Here is a 13,093-nt window from a genome sequence, read left to right on the forward strand (position 1 = left end):
AAACCCGCGCAGTGTGGCGGGTATAAAAGGAAAGACGAAATCCAAAAAAATATAACGTGTTTGGTTAATTGGTTGGTTAAATATGCAAGTTAATTAAAATGGAATAAAAAAGAAATCAAAAAGGAAATAAAACAAAAAAAGGAAAAAAGAAATACAAACACAATGAAAAAACTTTTTTAAAAACAAGTTTGGGGTCGTGGGTGCAGTTTCGAACCCCAAAATCACATATTTGAAGCACAACCTCTGGTTTATCAGTTTGAGTTGAAATTAGGTTTTATGTGATCCATCAGCAAGTGAGCAACATTCATTCGATGGCGGCAATTTTGCAAGTAAATTTTTTAGTTTCCCTCTCTCACTCTCAAACCGATATCAAAACCTAAGATTAGCGGCAATTACCTTAAAAAAATAGTTTCCATCTCCACTCTCCACTCTCAAACCACATAACCCAATTCAACCATAAGTGAGTGGTTCAATCGATGATTCAACCACCAGAAGTTTGCTTAATCGTCTCTTGCGAGTGGTTCAATCGATGCTTCAACCCATCTTCAATTCTTGGTCAGTTAACAAGAATATGTATATGTTAAGTTGATCATAAATATGTGATGTTGTGTTTATTTGAAATAATGCAACTATTTATCTTATAATTGTGTTTTGTTTAATTGATCTAATCCTCGATTCAGTTAGTTCTGGAAAAAGTAACATCATGTTGAATCTGCATTTTAATTTTGCTCGAAATACCATCATGTTGCTTAATTTTGAGTTAATTTGTGTGTGTAATATGATGGCGATGGATATTGATTCTTAAATGTTTAGCCAGTTAGTCTAATACTATATTTCATTGATATTCTTTATTACCTAATCATGTTTTTAGCATTGGTGTTGATGGATATTGATAAGTTATCAACTGGGTAATTTTCATGTTTAAGCATTGATGGTGATGGATATTGATTCTTGAGTGTTCAGCTAGTTATTTAATTACTTTGTTATATTGATATTTTTTTTATCACCTAAACAAAACCTAGGTATATAGGCATGATTTAGTAGAGTTGCATCTTTATGAGGACATGGTCCAAGATAGGACTTCGTGGAGGCGTAGGATTAGGGTTAAGGACTTCTAGAAGATATTGCAGTAAGGTCTTTGGTGTATTTTAAGGAGGTAGGTTTTTCTTACTCTTTAAGGGACTTTTCCGGTGATTGCCTTCTTGTGTTCATGCCCAAATGATGTTGTATGCATTGCTATTATACATGATTTACATTATAATGTGTCACTCGGATCAATTTCTTGGTATGTGGGACTTCTTATTTCTATATTCTTTGACTTGGTGTGTTGGTTTGTTGTTCGTTTTCGAGCCGAGGGTCTCTCTGGAAGCAGCCTCTCTATCCCTATGGTTAGAGGCAAGGTCTGTCTACATCCTACCCTCCCCAGACCCTATACGTAGCTTTGCTATTTGTGGGATTTACTGGGTATGGTTGTTGTTGTTGTTGTTGGTTTTTCTTTTATTGATATATTTCCATTTCCTTCATACCAATTCTAAAGGTTGATACATGTACGTCCACAAGGGTTGCACGAGCCAGTACCATTCTTAACTTATAACTAGCAACACCTTGTACATTCTCCAGCAATCACAGAGCCAGTACCACTGTTAACTTATAACTAGCAACACATTGTACATTCTCAAGCAATCACGAAATGATATACTCAACTTGGCAATGCTTTTAATTCATGTGGGTTTAATAAACAACTAGTTAGTGTCTAAATGCCCTTTAGCATGGAAATACAAGAGTTTGAGTTATTTTTTTTAATCTTAACTGTTGATGTTTACAGAAGAAATTAATGTGTCCATTTTTTAATCTATGTGAGTTATTTCTCCCTACTTGAACTTACCACCTGATGCTATATAAAAGTGTGCTGATTCTAAACCAAATAGAAAATTATGTCCTTATGACTATCTGTTTGTGTTCTTTTTGTTTCAAGTTAATATATTGGACAGTTTAACAGAATTCCGGCCAACGTGATTGCTTCTTGTTGATTAGGATGATCAGATATTTCTAGGTACTATTTTGTTGATCTTAAAAGTTATTTAATTAAAACTATTATTTATGTTAATTTACTCTATGCTTTTACATATTAACAGATTAGATATGGAACTATATGGTTGGAAAATTATGAGAATGAAGGGGGTATTATAAGATCTCAAGGTACGTAAGTTCAGTGATTTAACTATATCTTTGTTTGTTGTTTCAGTATTTTTGTTATTGCTATTTAATGATAGTATTTTATTTCAAATGACAAGATGAGGTTGATAAGGATGAGGAGTATGAAGACAAGGATGATATGACAAGTTAAAATTTTAACGATTTACATTTTTTTCAGCAAAATGAGTTACTCTTTTTATGATTCTTTAGATGCCTATGTGCAGGTGAAAATGATGATCTTTAATGGATTGATAGTCAGATGCCATCCAAATAGGTATTATTCTTTTATAATTGAAGATCATATACCATTATATGCAAATCCCCTTGCTTGTATGTAAGACCCTAATACGTATTTGACTAAAAGTCGCAGCGGAAGTTCAAGCCATAAACTTTCTTTCATTATAAACACCTTAACTTATTTAAAAATTAACTTTAACATAAATCTTTCACATAAATCCATCAATCGACTTATTTACTAAGTAGAAACATAGCTTATGTTTACTACATTATATACATCAACGTTCCCGTACAATCTCACTAGTGACTCGATCCTCGATCTCTGTTCCTTGATGATCCTCATGACTCGTACTACCTGCGCTCACCACATTAAATTCATAACATTAGTACGCATTATAAACATACAAGATTTATTCACGTTTACTTTTTGTTCCGTTAATTCTTTACATCCCAGCTTTCCATTTGATCGTACATTCCGTGGTGAGACTTTCTCATTGTACCTGCGTTACACTTCGTTCACAAGGCACACTATTATTATCGTCAATACTCAATTTCATTGAATACATGCGTATATACTTTCATACATACTTACATATGTGCATCCGTTCACACATAACTGCTTACAAACCTACGTACATACATTCATACGTACGTTCCTACATACGTGCATACCTACATACATACATGCATACATGTCTACATACATACCTATTACATGCCTTCTCACAACCCTACATACGTGCACACACTTTCGTACATACTCACTTGGATATATATATACACATACACATACTACCCACATACACACCTACATACATACATACATACATTCATTCATACATACCACTTATATTCACACATACATACATACATACCTTCATACGTATCTACTTAAGGAAATTCTTAACTTAGAATCCCACATTTAGGTACCATATTACTACATATTCTTTAGGATCCCACCTTTGGGTACCATATTACTACATATTCTTTAGGATCCCACCTTTGGGTACCATATTACTACATATTCTTTAGGATCCCACCTTTGGGTACCATATTACTACATATTCTTTAGGATCCCACCTTTGGGTACCATATTACTACATGTTCTTTAGGATCCCACCTTTGGGTACCCTACCCGTCGGCGACGCCCTCTAGTTTTTGCAGTTTTCTGCAGGTTCGTTACGTCGTCCGTACGCACTAAAACGCACGTAACTTTTGAACCGTTTACCCGTTTGACCTCCCGTTTCTTCCTACATGCTTGTAAATTCACATTCTATCATATGAACTTAAAATCTTACCTCCGGATTACGGAAATCCTTAACTTACATATATTCGACTTAACTATTTTCTAACTATTTGACCCGTTAAGGGTATTCGCGCACTAATTGGTCTATGACCGACCAAACCATCATCCCCACTTCCATACTTGTCCAAAACATTACTCTAATCGAATAACTTGCTTCTAAACCACTTTTAAGTTCGTTTACCCCAAAATACCCATCATGGGCATTTTGGTCAACCTTAAACCCATCATTTACGACGAAAGACTTTAACACATATTTGACCTCAAACATCATATTTAATTCATTACAACACTTTATTACTTACTTGTACTACGAAGTGATTACGGAAATCACTTACCTTTAGTGTTCGTATTCGCATCCGTTTCCTCGCCTCTTTTTGACCCGTTAACCTTCCATGCTTCCATCCATCTTGACATGATCCCTATACTTTCATGTCATCGCATTCACATTCTTGTTAGCATACATGATTGTACATATTAACAATCATATCAAATTCATGTTTCACATTTGACTTTCATTAGTCAATTCTAACAAGCATAAGGCATATTTCCACAAGTTAATCTTTCAAACTCATACAATTCATCGTGTCATCACATATAACACGTATGGATATAACACGCATCATATGACTTTCTATAATATCACAATTGTGACAAAAGTCCAACATTGCTACTTATGCACAGTTGACTTTCAAAAAGTCAACAATTTATCATATGAACTTTCGACTTAACCTCATACATCCATGTCATTATAGTAGACTATACTAATGACACTATATACATTTCATACTCACGATGCAATAAGCATACAACCACATGATCATCTAGTTATATGCACATACCAAACATATTTAATTCCGTTCATTCTAGTAACATAATTCTACAACTAACACCATGACCTATGCTTAACAACCCAACATCATTCTAACTTCATCCTATTCTAATGATCTCATATGCTTCACATTTAGTGTACTTTTACTTATCAATTTTGATTAAGCAATTATTCAAACATGTAGTAAACATCATACCACTCCAACATAGAGTACAATATTCTAATGCATACTTTTACTAAATAACATGGCCAACCAAATCCTACATGAGTTCCATATAAAAATAGATTTCTCATGTTTATTTATCATCAAATACATCATATCCCCATATTATACGATTTCATCCATTACTTGCATACCATTTCATCTATTAATCCCACCTAGGCATTTCATCAAACACTTGGTGTGCATGCCACAATTTATGCATAATGTACAAGTGTTTCATGCTTTACTTCCTACTTCATGCTTTCATTCATCAATTAACACAAAAACATCAACAAATTCATATCACATTCAATCTACCTAACAAGAACGCATTACATACACCATAACACAACAAGATGTGAACAAGGATTGGACTTGGGTGATCATTCAAGTCATCATCCTTACCAAAACAAATGGGTTTCACCTCTAAACATCAAATTAACCTAAATCATGCATAACCCATGTTCAATATGATGATTCTAACACACACCCATTCACAATTTCATACAAATTCGCAATTTACATCATAACCCACTTCGTGAAAGATCACCAATCTAACTTTTAAGACATACCTTACGATCCCCTTGTGAAGGTGATCATTAATCCGTGTTCATTCATGAATTTAGACCTTGATTTGCCCTTCGATTTGATGATTCTTCACGTTTAGGGTTTCTTGAGCTCTCATGAGAGCTCCTGCTCCTTTCTAGAACACACGAATGTGTGTGTTTGTGTGTGTTGATTTTCATAAATAAAACCCATCTTTCCATCCTAACCGTTTTGGTCCCTCAAGTTTTCTCACTAATTAGAATTGACACAACTTTCATTCCTTATTTGTTTCTACCATACTTTTAACTAGGATGAATAACCTAGTTATTTATTTCTTGATGTACCCGATCATAACATTTAACGAATATAAACATTCGGGTTTTGGGGTGTTACAAGTCTACCCCCCTTAAATAAGGTTTCGTCCCCGAAACCTTTCTCATTTCCTCTTACACACACACATCTATGTTTGACTTCATAGTCATATCATAATTATATGTAATCATCCTATCTCAGTTCATATTTATTCATACTATTGACTTTTTTTATAATAAGTCCATATTTTTTCACACCATACCTTCACATAACATTTTCATTTCCCTTGACCCGTTTTTAATAGGTCAATATACATACTTCTTCAAGCTTGTGATAATACGTTCATTCGTAGGATTTGTTTATAACGGATCTAATACTTTCATCTTGTCTTTTAAGATTACATTTCATACACACATTCTATAACATTCAACTCTTGTTTTGTTATCACAACAAAACTACTACTTCATAATTACACCTACATGCTTAACTCCATAGTTAGCATCATTCTACTTTTCTATAGTCATTCGTACCTTACATATCCTTACGTTACCTTCAACTTGCCTCATTCGTTCTACATTACTATACCTCTCATTTCGTGCCTTACTTATTTTGCATAAGCATACGTGTCGTGCAATTCATTTCATGAGATTTTAACCAATACTCGAACTTTTCACTCAAAACCTTTGAGATTCGCTTCTTGATGACATAGTTTTCTTCTTATGTCAACTGAAAAAAAAAATCAAACTTCCCATACTATACCATACCCATTCCATCATTCATTTCGTAGGTCGTACCCAATTAACCAATTCATACTTATCTAACATAAGTTAAACTTTTTACTGACCTCATCTCATATCATCAATCGACGATCCGTAACCCAGATCGATCCGCATTCTTCACGAGTACTAGCCATACCAGGCTAGATTTCATTCATCCGCGTAATGCGCTTTCGCCCGTGCACATCCTTCCACCAATTCGGTTGGTTTCATCACATCAAGAGTTTCTAACATTATCATCTACAATTTTAGCGGTTAGCACATTTCATTCAAGCATTCATTAAACTAGGTGATTACTCACCTATAATTCTTTACAATTTCCTACGCACATGCTATAACATTTTCCACACTTCATTCCTTACATGCAATTCTTTATTTTGGTTACTTATTTTGTCGACCTTTGCAGTTTGACGTTTCAAGGTCAAACTGACATTTCTTACTTACCGTAGATGTAAAGAGGTACACATTCGTACGTCTTTCCCTTCATGTTTACCTACAAGGACATCCATTACATCATTTTGGTATTCTTAACAAAACTCACCCTTCTCATTCATACTTAAATTATTGTCCGGCTCGTAGCCCGTCATTCATTATGACTCCTAAGAGTCCATTACTAACATATTTAACACATAACTTGTTCGAACTTCTTTCTTTAGCTTTAAAATTTAGGTTTGCATGCCCACTACGATCATTCTTTTGTTTATTACTTTACATTTACCCGTATGACTCGTTTGACACAACCACGGTCAAACTGTCGACACATTGTGATGTGGACTAATTTCATCCTTTTTATATTTTAAATCCGTCCCGCGAACTCAAACGTCACCTTCATGCCTTTTATTGCTTTCATGTTTTGAATCCGTCTAGCGGTTCCAAACATACCATTCATACATTTTCTTCCTTTCGTACTTTAGATCCTTTTCGCGGATTTAAACATTTCACTTACATCATCCATTCACATCTTTCATTCATTACACGTGCTGAATCCGTCTCACAGATTCAAACATATCATTTTCTGCATTTCATTCCTTGAATCCATCTTGCGGATTCAAACATTGCATTTTACACCTTTCATTCTTTGAATCCGTCTCGCGGATTCAAACATTTCATTTATACCCTGTTGATCCGTACTTTCTTACGGATTCAACATTCTTCATTTTTATCACTCATACTTTTCATTCCTACATAGTACTCTCAATTTCCCGAGAGCCTTACTACCCACTTCTCCCGCACGCCCACCTGCTACCCAATTCTAACGGACACACCTGCGATAATTACCACGGTCTCACGAATGTCATATGCTTCTTGCGTACTGGCCAGGTGCGCAATTCACATACTAATTCCGTGCCATCAGGTAATCATCGCCTTATGTCCGCATTAGTGGGTCTCAGTTCGTGCTACATTTTTTTTTTTTTAAATTTTACCAAGACAATATCGTTGTCTTCCGTTTAGTACTTACCCTCCCAAGGAGACTTCTTCCTTTTTCTTTTAACAACGGTACCCATACATATCAACATTGTGTACCTGGGGTCCGTCTGTCCATTCGCATCCTTAACTGCCTTAGCATCCACCTTAGACTGCATTCACGGATCATCCTCTCCAAACTTTTAAGCTTACCTTGCACATAGTAAACCGTTAGCTTCTCCATATGAATACATACATATACGTTTTCATACCATTTCTACCTTTAGATCTTGATCGAGTCATGGATTGTACAGGTTTCTTATCACAAGAGCACATAGGTTTGAGTTCAAGTACCTACCTTCTCGTACTTGATTCCCTCAAACCAGGGCTCTGATACCAACTTGTAAGACCCTAATACGTATTTGACTAAAAGTCGCAGCGGAAGTTCAAGCCATAAACTTTCTTTCATTATAAACACCTTAACTTATTTAAAAATTAACTTTAACATAACTCTTTCACATAAATCCATCAATCGACTTATTTACTAAGTAGAAACATAGCTTATGTTTACTACATTATATACATCAACGTTCCCGTACAATCTCACTAGTGACTCGATCCTCGATCTCTGTTCCTTGATGATCCTCATGACTCGTACTACCTGCGCTCACCACATTAAATTCATAACATTAGTACGCATTATAAACATACAAGATTTATTCACGTTTACTTTTTGTTCCGTTAATTCTTTACATCCCAGCTTTCCATTTGATCGTACATTCCGTGGTGAGACTTTCTCATTGTACCTGCGTTACACTTCGTTCACAAGGCACACTATTATTATCGTCAATACTCAATTTCATTGAATACATGCGTATATACTTTCATACATACTTACATATGTGCATCCGTTCACACATAACTGCTTACAAACCTACGTACCTACATTCATACGTACGTTCCTACATACGTGCATACCTACATACATACATGCATACATGTCTACATACATACCTATTACATGCCTTCTCACAACCCTACATACGTGCACACACTTTCGTACATACTCACTTGGATATATATATACACATACACATACTACCCACATACACACCTACATACATACATACATACATTCATTCATACATACCACTTATATTCACACATACATACATACATACCTTCATACGTATCTACTTAAGGAAATTCTTAACTTAGAATCCCACATTTAGGTACCATATTACTACATATTCTTTAGGATCCCACCTTTGGGTACCATATTACTACATATTCTTTAGGATCCCACCTTTGGGTACCATATTACTACATATTCTTTAGGATCCCACCTTTGGGTACCATATTACTACATATTCTTTAGGATCCCACCTTTGGGTACCATATTACTACATGTTCTTTAGGATCCCACCTTTGGGTACCCTACCCGTCGGCGACGCCCTCTAGTTTTTGCAGTTTTCTGCAGGTTCGTTACGTCGTCCGTACACACTAAAACGCACGTAACTTTTGAACCGTTTACCCGTTTGACCTCCCGTTTCTTCCTACATGCTTGTAAATTCACATTCTATCATATGAACTTAAAATCTTACCTCCGGATTACGGAAATCCTTAACTTACATATATTCGACTTAACTATTTTCTAACTATTTGACCCGTTAAGGGTATTCGCGCACTAATTGGTCTATGACCGACCAAACCATCATCCCCACTTCCATACTTGTCCAAAACATTACTCTAATCGAATAACTTGCTTCTAAACCACTTTTAAGTTCGTTTACCCCAAAATACCCATCATGGGCATTTTGGTCAACCTTAAACCCATCATTTACGACGAAAGACTTTAACACATATTTGACCTCAAACATCATATTTAATTCATTACAACACTTTATTACTTACTTGTACTACGAAGTGATTACGGAAATCACTTACCTTTAGTGTTCGTATTCGCATCCGTTTCCTCGCCTCTTTTTGACCCGTTAACCTTCCATGCTTCCATCCATCTTGACATGATCCCTATACTTTCATGTCATCGCATTCACATTCTTGTTAGCATACATGATTGTACATATTAACAATCATATCAAATTCATGTTTCACATTTGACTTTCATTAGTCAATTCTAACAAGCATAAGGCATATTTCCACAAGTTAATCTTTCAAACTCATACAATTCATCGTGTCATCACATATAACACGTATGGATATAACACGCATCATATGACTTTCTATAATATCACAATTGTGACAAAAGTCCAACATTGCTACTTATGCACAGTTGACTTTCAAAAAGTCAACAATTTATCATATGAACTTTCGACTTAACCTCATACATCCATGTCATTATAGTAGACTATACTAATGACACTATATACATTTCATACTCACGATGCAATAAGCATACAACCACATGATCATCTAGTTATATGCACATACCAAACATATTTAATTCCGTTCATTCTAGTAACATAATTCTACAACTAACACCATGACCTATGCTTAACAACCCAACATCATTCTAACTTCATCCTATTCTAATGATCTCATATGCTTCACATTTAGTGTACTTTTACTTATCAATTTTGATTAAGCAATTATTCAAACATGTAGTAAACATCATACCACTCCAACATAGAGTACAATATTCTAATGCATACTTTTACTAAATAACATGGCCAACCAAATCCTACATGAGTTCCATATAAAAATAGATTTCTCATGTTTATTTATCATCAAATACATCATATCCCCATATTATACGATTTCATCCATTACTTGCATACCATTTCATCTATTAATCCCACCTAGGCATTTCATCAAACACTTGGTGTGCATGCCACAATTTATGCATAATGTACAAGTGTTTCATGCTTTACTTCCTACTTCATGCTTTCATTCATCAATTAACACAAAAACATCAACAAATTCATATCACATTCAATCTACCTAACAAGAACGCATTACATACACCATAACACAACAAGATGTGAACAAGGATTGGACTTGGGTGATCATTCAAGTCATCATCCTTACCAAAACAAATGGGTTTCACCTCTAAACATCAAATTAACCTAAATCATGCATAACCCATGTTCAATATGATGATTCTAACACACACCCATTCACAATTTCATACAAATTCGCAATTTACATCATAACCCACTTCGTGAAAGATCACCAATCTAACTTTTAAGACATACCTTACGATCCCCTTGTGAAGGTGATCATTAATCCGTGTTCATTCATGAATTTAGACCTTGATTTGCCCTTCGATTTGATGATTCTTCACGTTTAGGGTTTCTTGAGCTCTCATGAGAGCTCCTGCTCCTTTCTAGAACACACGAATGTGTGTGTTTGTGTGTGTTGATTTTCATAAATAAAACCCATCTTTCCATCCTAACCGTTTTGGTCCCTCAAGTTTTCTCACTAATTAGAATTGACACAACTTTCATTCCTTATTTGTTTCTACCATACTTTTAACTAGGATGAATAACCTAGTTATTTATTTCTTGATGTACCCGATCATAACATTTAACGAATATAAACATTCGGGTTTTGGGGTGTTACATTGTAATACTAACTATTAGTCTTTGACACAGGCAACAGGTATATTTTTGTTTTCCTTTCATGTAAGTTGACTTATAAACATGTAGACTAATGATGAGTTGTTTTAAGCTTCAAAGTTTTTAAACTTGTAGATTAATTTCCAACAGTTTGAACCCTTAACCCTAAATTGATTTACCTTTATGGTTCCAGGTTTCCCACTCGAAATTCTTTCCGTGCCTGAGTGCCCCCTTCTCTTTAGTCCTCTCTGCCCTTTCTTTGCTAGACCATCACTAGCACATTAAATGGTAGTCGATGCCTCCACCGGTGTGCTGTTGATTACTTGAAGAAGGCGGTTGCGTACCTGCAATTTTGGCTTCGTAGAACGCTTATAACTAAAGCGGTATGCTCTTTCTCTAAATGGAATTTGGAGCTTACAAATAATAGACATTATCACACTTGCTATTCACCAAGTTTTAAGTAGCTAGTGCGTCGACTCATTGTTTATCTGCTCGTATTTTAAAGATTTTAAACTCAACTTTTGGTTTTTCAATTGTCAATTCTTAGTATTTAATAATGTGGTAACTTGTTTTGGTTTTTGTTTGGAAAATTTTACTTGAAACAAATGCTATGGATTATATGATATGGGAACTAGGTCGGAAGGTAGCATGGAGACGTTTGCTTAGAAGGCTTTCCTAGTTTGATGTTTGAGGAACAAAAGGGTAGGGATTTTTTCATTTCTTAATTGATCTTGGCATGGGTTTAAATTCTTTTTCTGATAGTTCTTTTTTTAAATGGCTCCAAGGTCGTTGACAAAAATAAAGAGATTAATTCTCCCAACAAATTCCTGGAAAAAATACACAGTTGAAGAGAACCATCAAAGGAAAAGAGCTAAATGTTGAAGTGGCTTGGCCGCATGGGTACCTTGAAGTTGAAAAGACATAGTTGCTTGAAATGCAAAAAAAAATTGAAGAGAACCATCAAAGGAAAAAAAGCTAAGTAGAAGCTATGTAGAAAAATTTGGACAGCCAATGAGCAAACATTGAAGCTATGATGCGGAGTATCATGGAAAAAGTATCTATTTGAGTACTTGAAGATCTTAGAGATGAGCAGGAGGTTTCCATTACTTTTTATCATTGTTATTTTGAGTCTATATGTATCATGATAAAAGATTCTCTGTTATATTTATGTTATTGTTATTCTCGGGTAACTTAGATACTGTTGTATTTTGTACTTCAAACAATGATGTTATACAGTTACATTGACTATAAAAAAGGTTGCATTTGATGTAAAAGAAAGTTGCAATTTAGGGTAACGAAGGTTGCATTTGAGATAATAAGGGTTACATTTGAATGTTTGAAAAGTTGCAATTAAAGGTAGAAAAGTTGCAATAGTATATAAAAAAGGTTGCATCGAAAAAAGGTTGCATTTGAATAGTATATGCAACCCTTTCAAAAAATGTTGCATTAGCTAACAAAAAGGTTGCATTAGGTCTAATGCAACTTCACCTAATGCAGCCTTAGATAAAAGGTTGCATTAGGCCTAATGCAACCTTTTTAAGGCCTAATGCAACATTTTACCAGAGTTGCATTAGGTTCATTTTCTTGTAGTGTAGATAGGTTTAAAATATCAAAACCCGTGGTAATTTTGACAATATAATGATATATGTTTTATAAATATGTTTACCCAATATTCTAGAACTTACGATTATCATTTTTAAAATCAAG

The 13,093-nt window shown here is 34.8% G+C and overlaps 1 long non-coding RNA gene across 7 annotated transcripts; it reads left to right on the top strand.

Annotated features, from left to right (window-relative positions):
* Positions 1-239: 239 nt before the first annotated feature.
* LOC110937362 lies at positions 240-12,338 on the top strand. Of its 7 annotated transcripts, none has more exons than XR_004890576.1 (7): positions 240-555; positions 1,976-2,053; positions 2,136-2,199; positions 2,274-2,342; positions 2,421-2,470; positions 11,580-11,769; positions 12,172-12,338. It is a non-coding gene; the product is annotated as an uncharacterized LOC110937362 (long non-coding RNA). The 7 variants fall into 7 exon arrangements; XR_004890572.1 differs by adding an exon at positions 12,022-12,088 and having other exon boundaries at positions 2,141-2,199; positions 2,295-2,470; XR_004890573.1 differs by having other exon boundaries at positions 2,141-2,199; positions 2,295-2,342.
* The last annotated feature ends 755 nt before the right edge of the window (positions 12,339-13,093 follow it).

Source organism: Helianthus annuus, chromosome 4 (genome assembly GCF_002127325.2).
Source record: "Helianthus annuus cultivar XRQ/B chromosome 4, HanXRQr2.0-SUNRISE, whole genome shotgun sequence".
Taxonomy (NCBI): domain Eukaryota; kingdom Viridiplantae; phylum Streptophyta; class Magnoliopsida; order Asterales; family Asteraceae; genus Helianthus; species Helianthus annuus.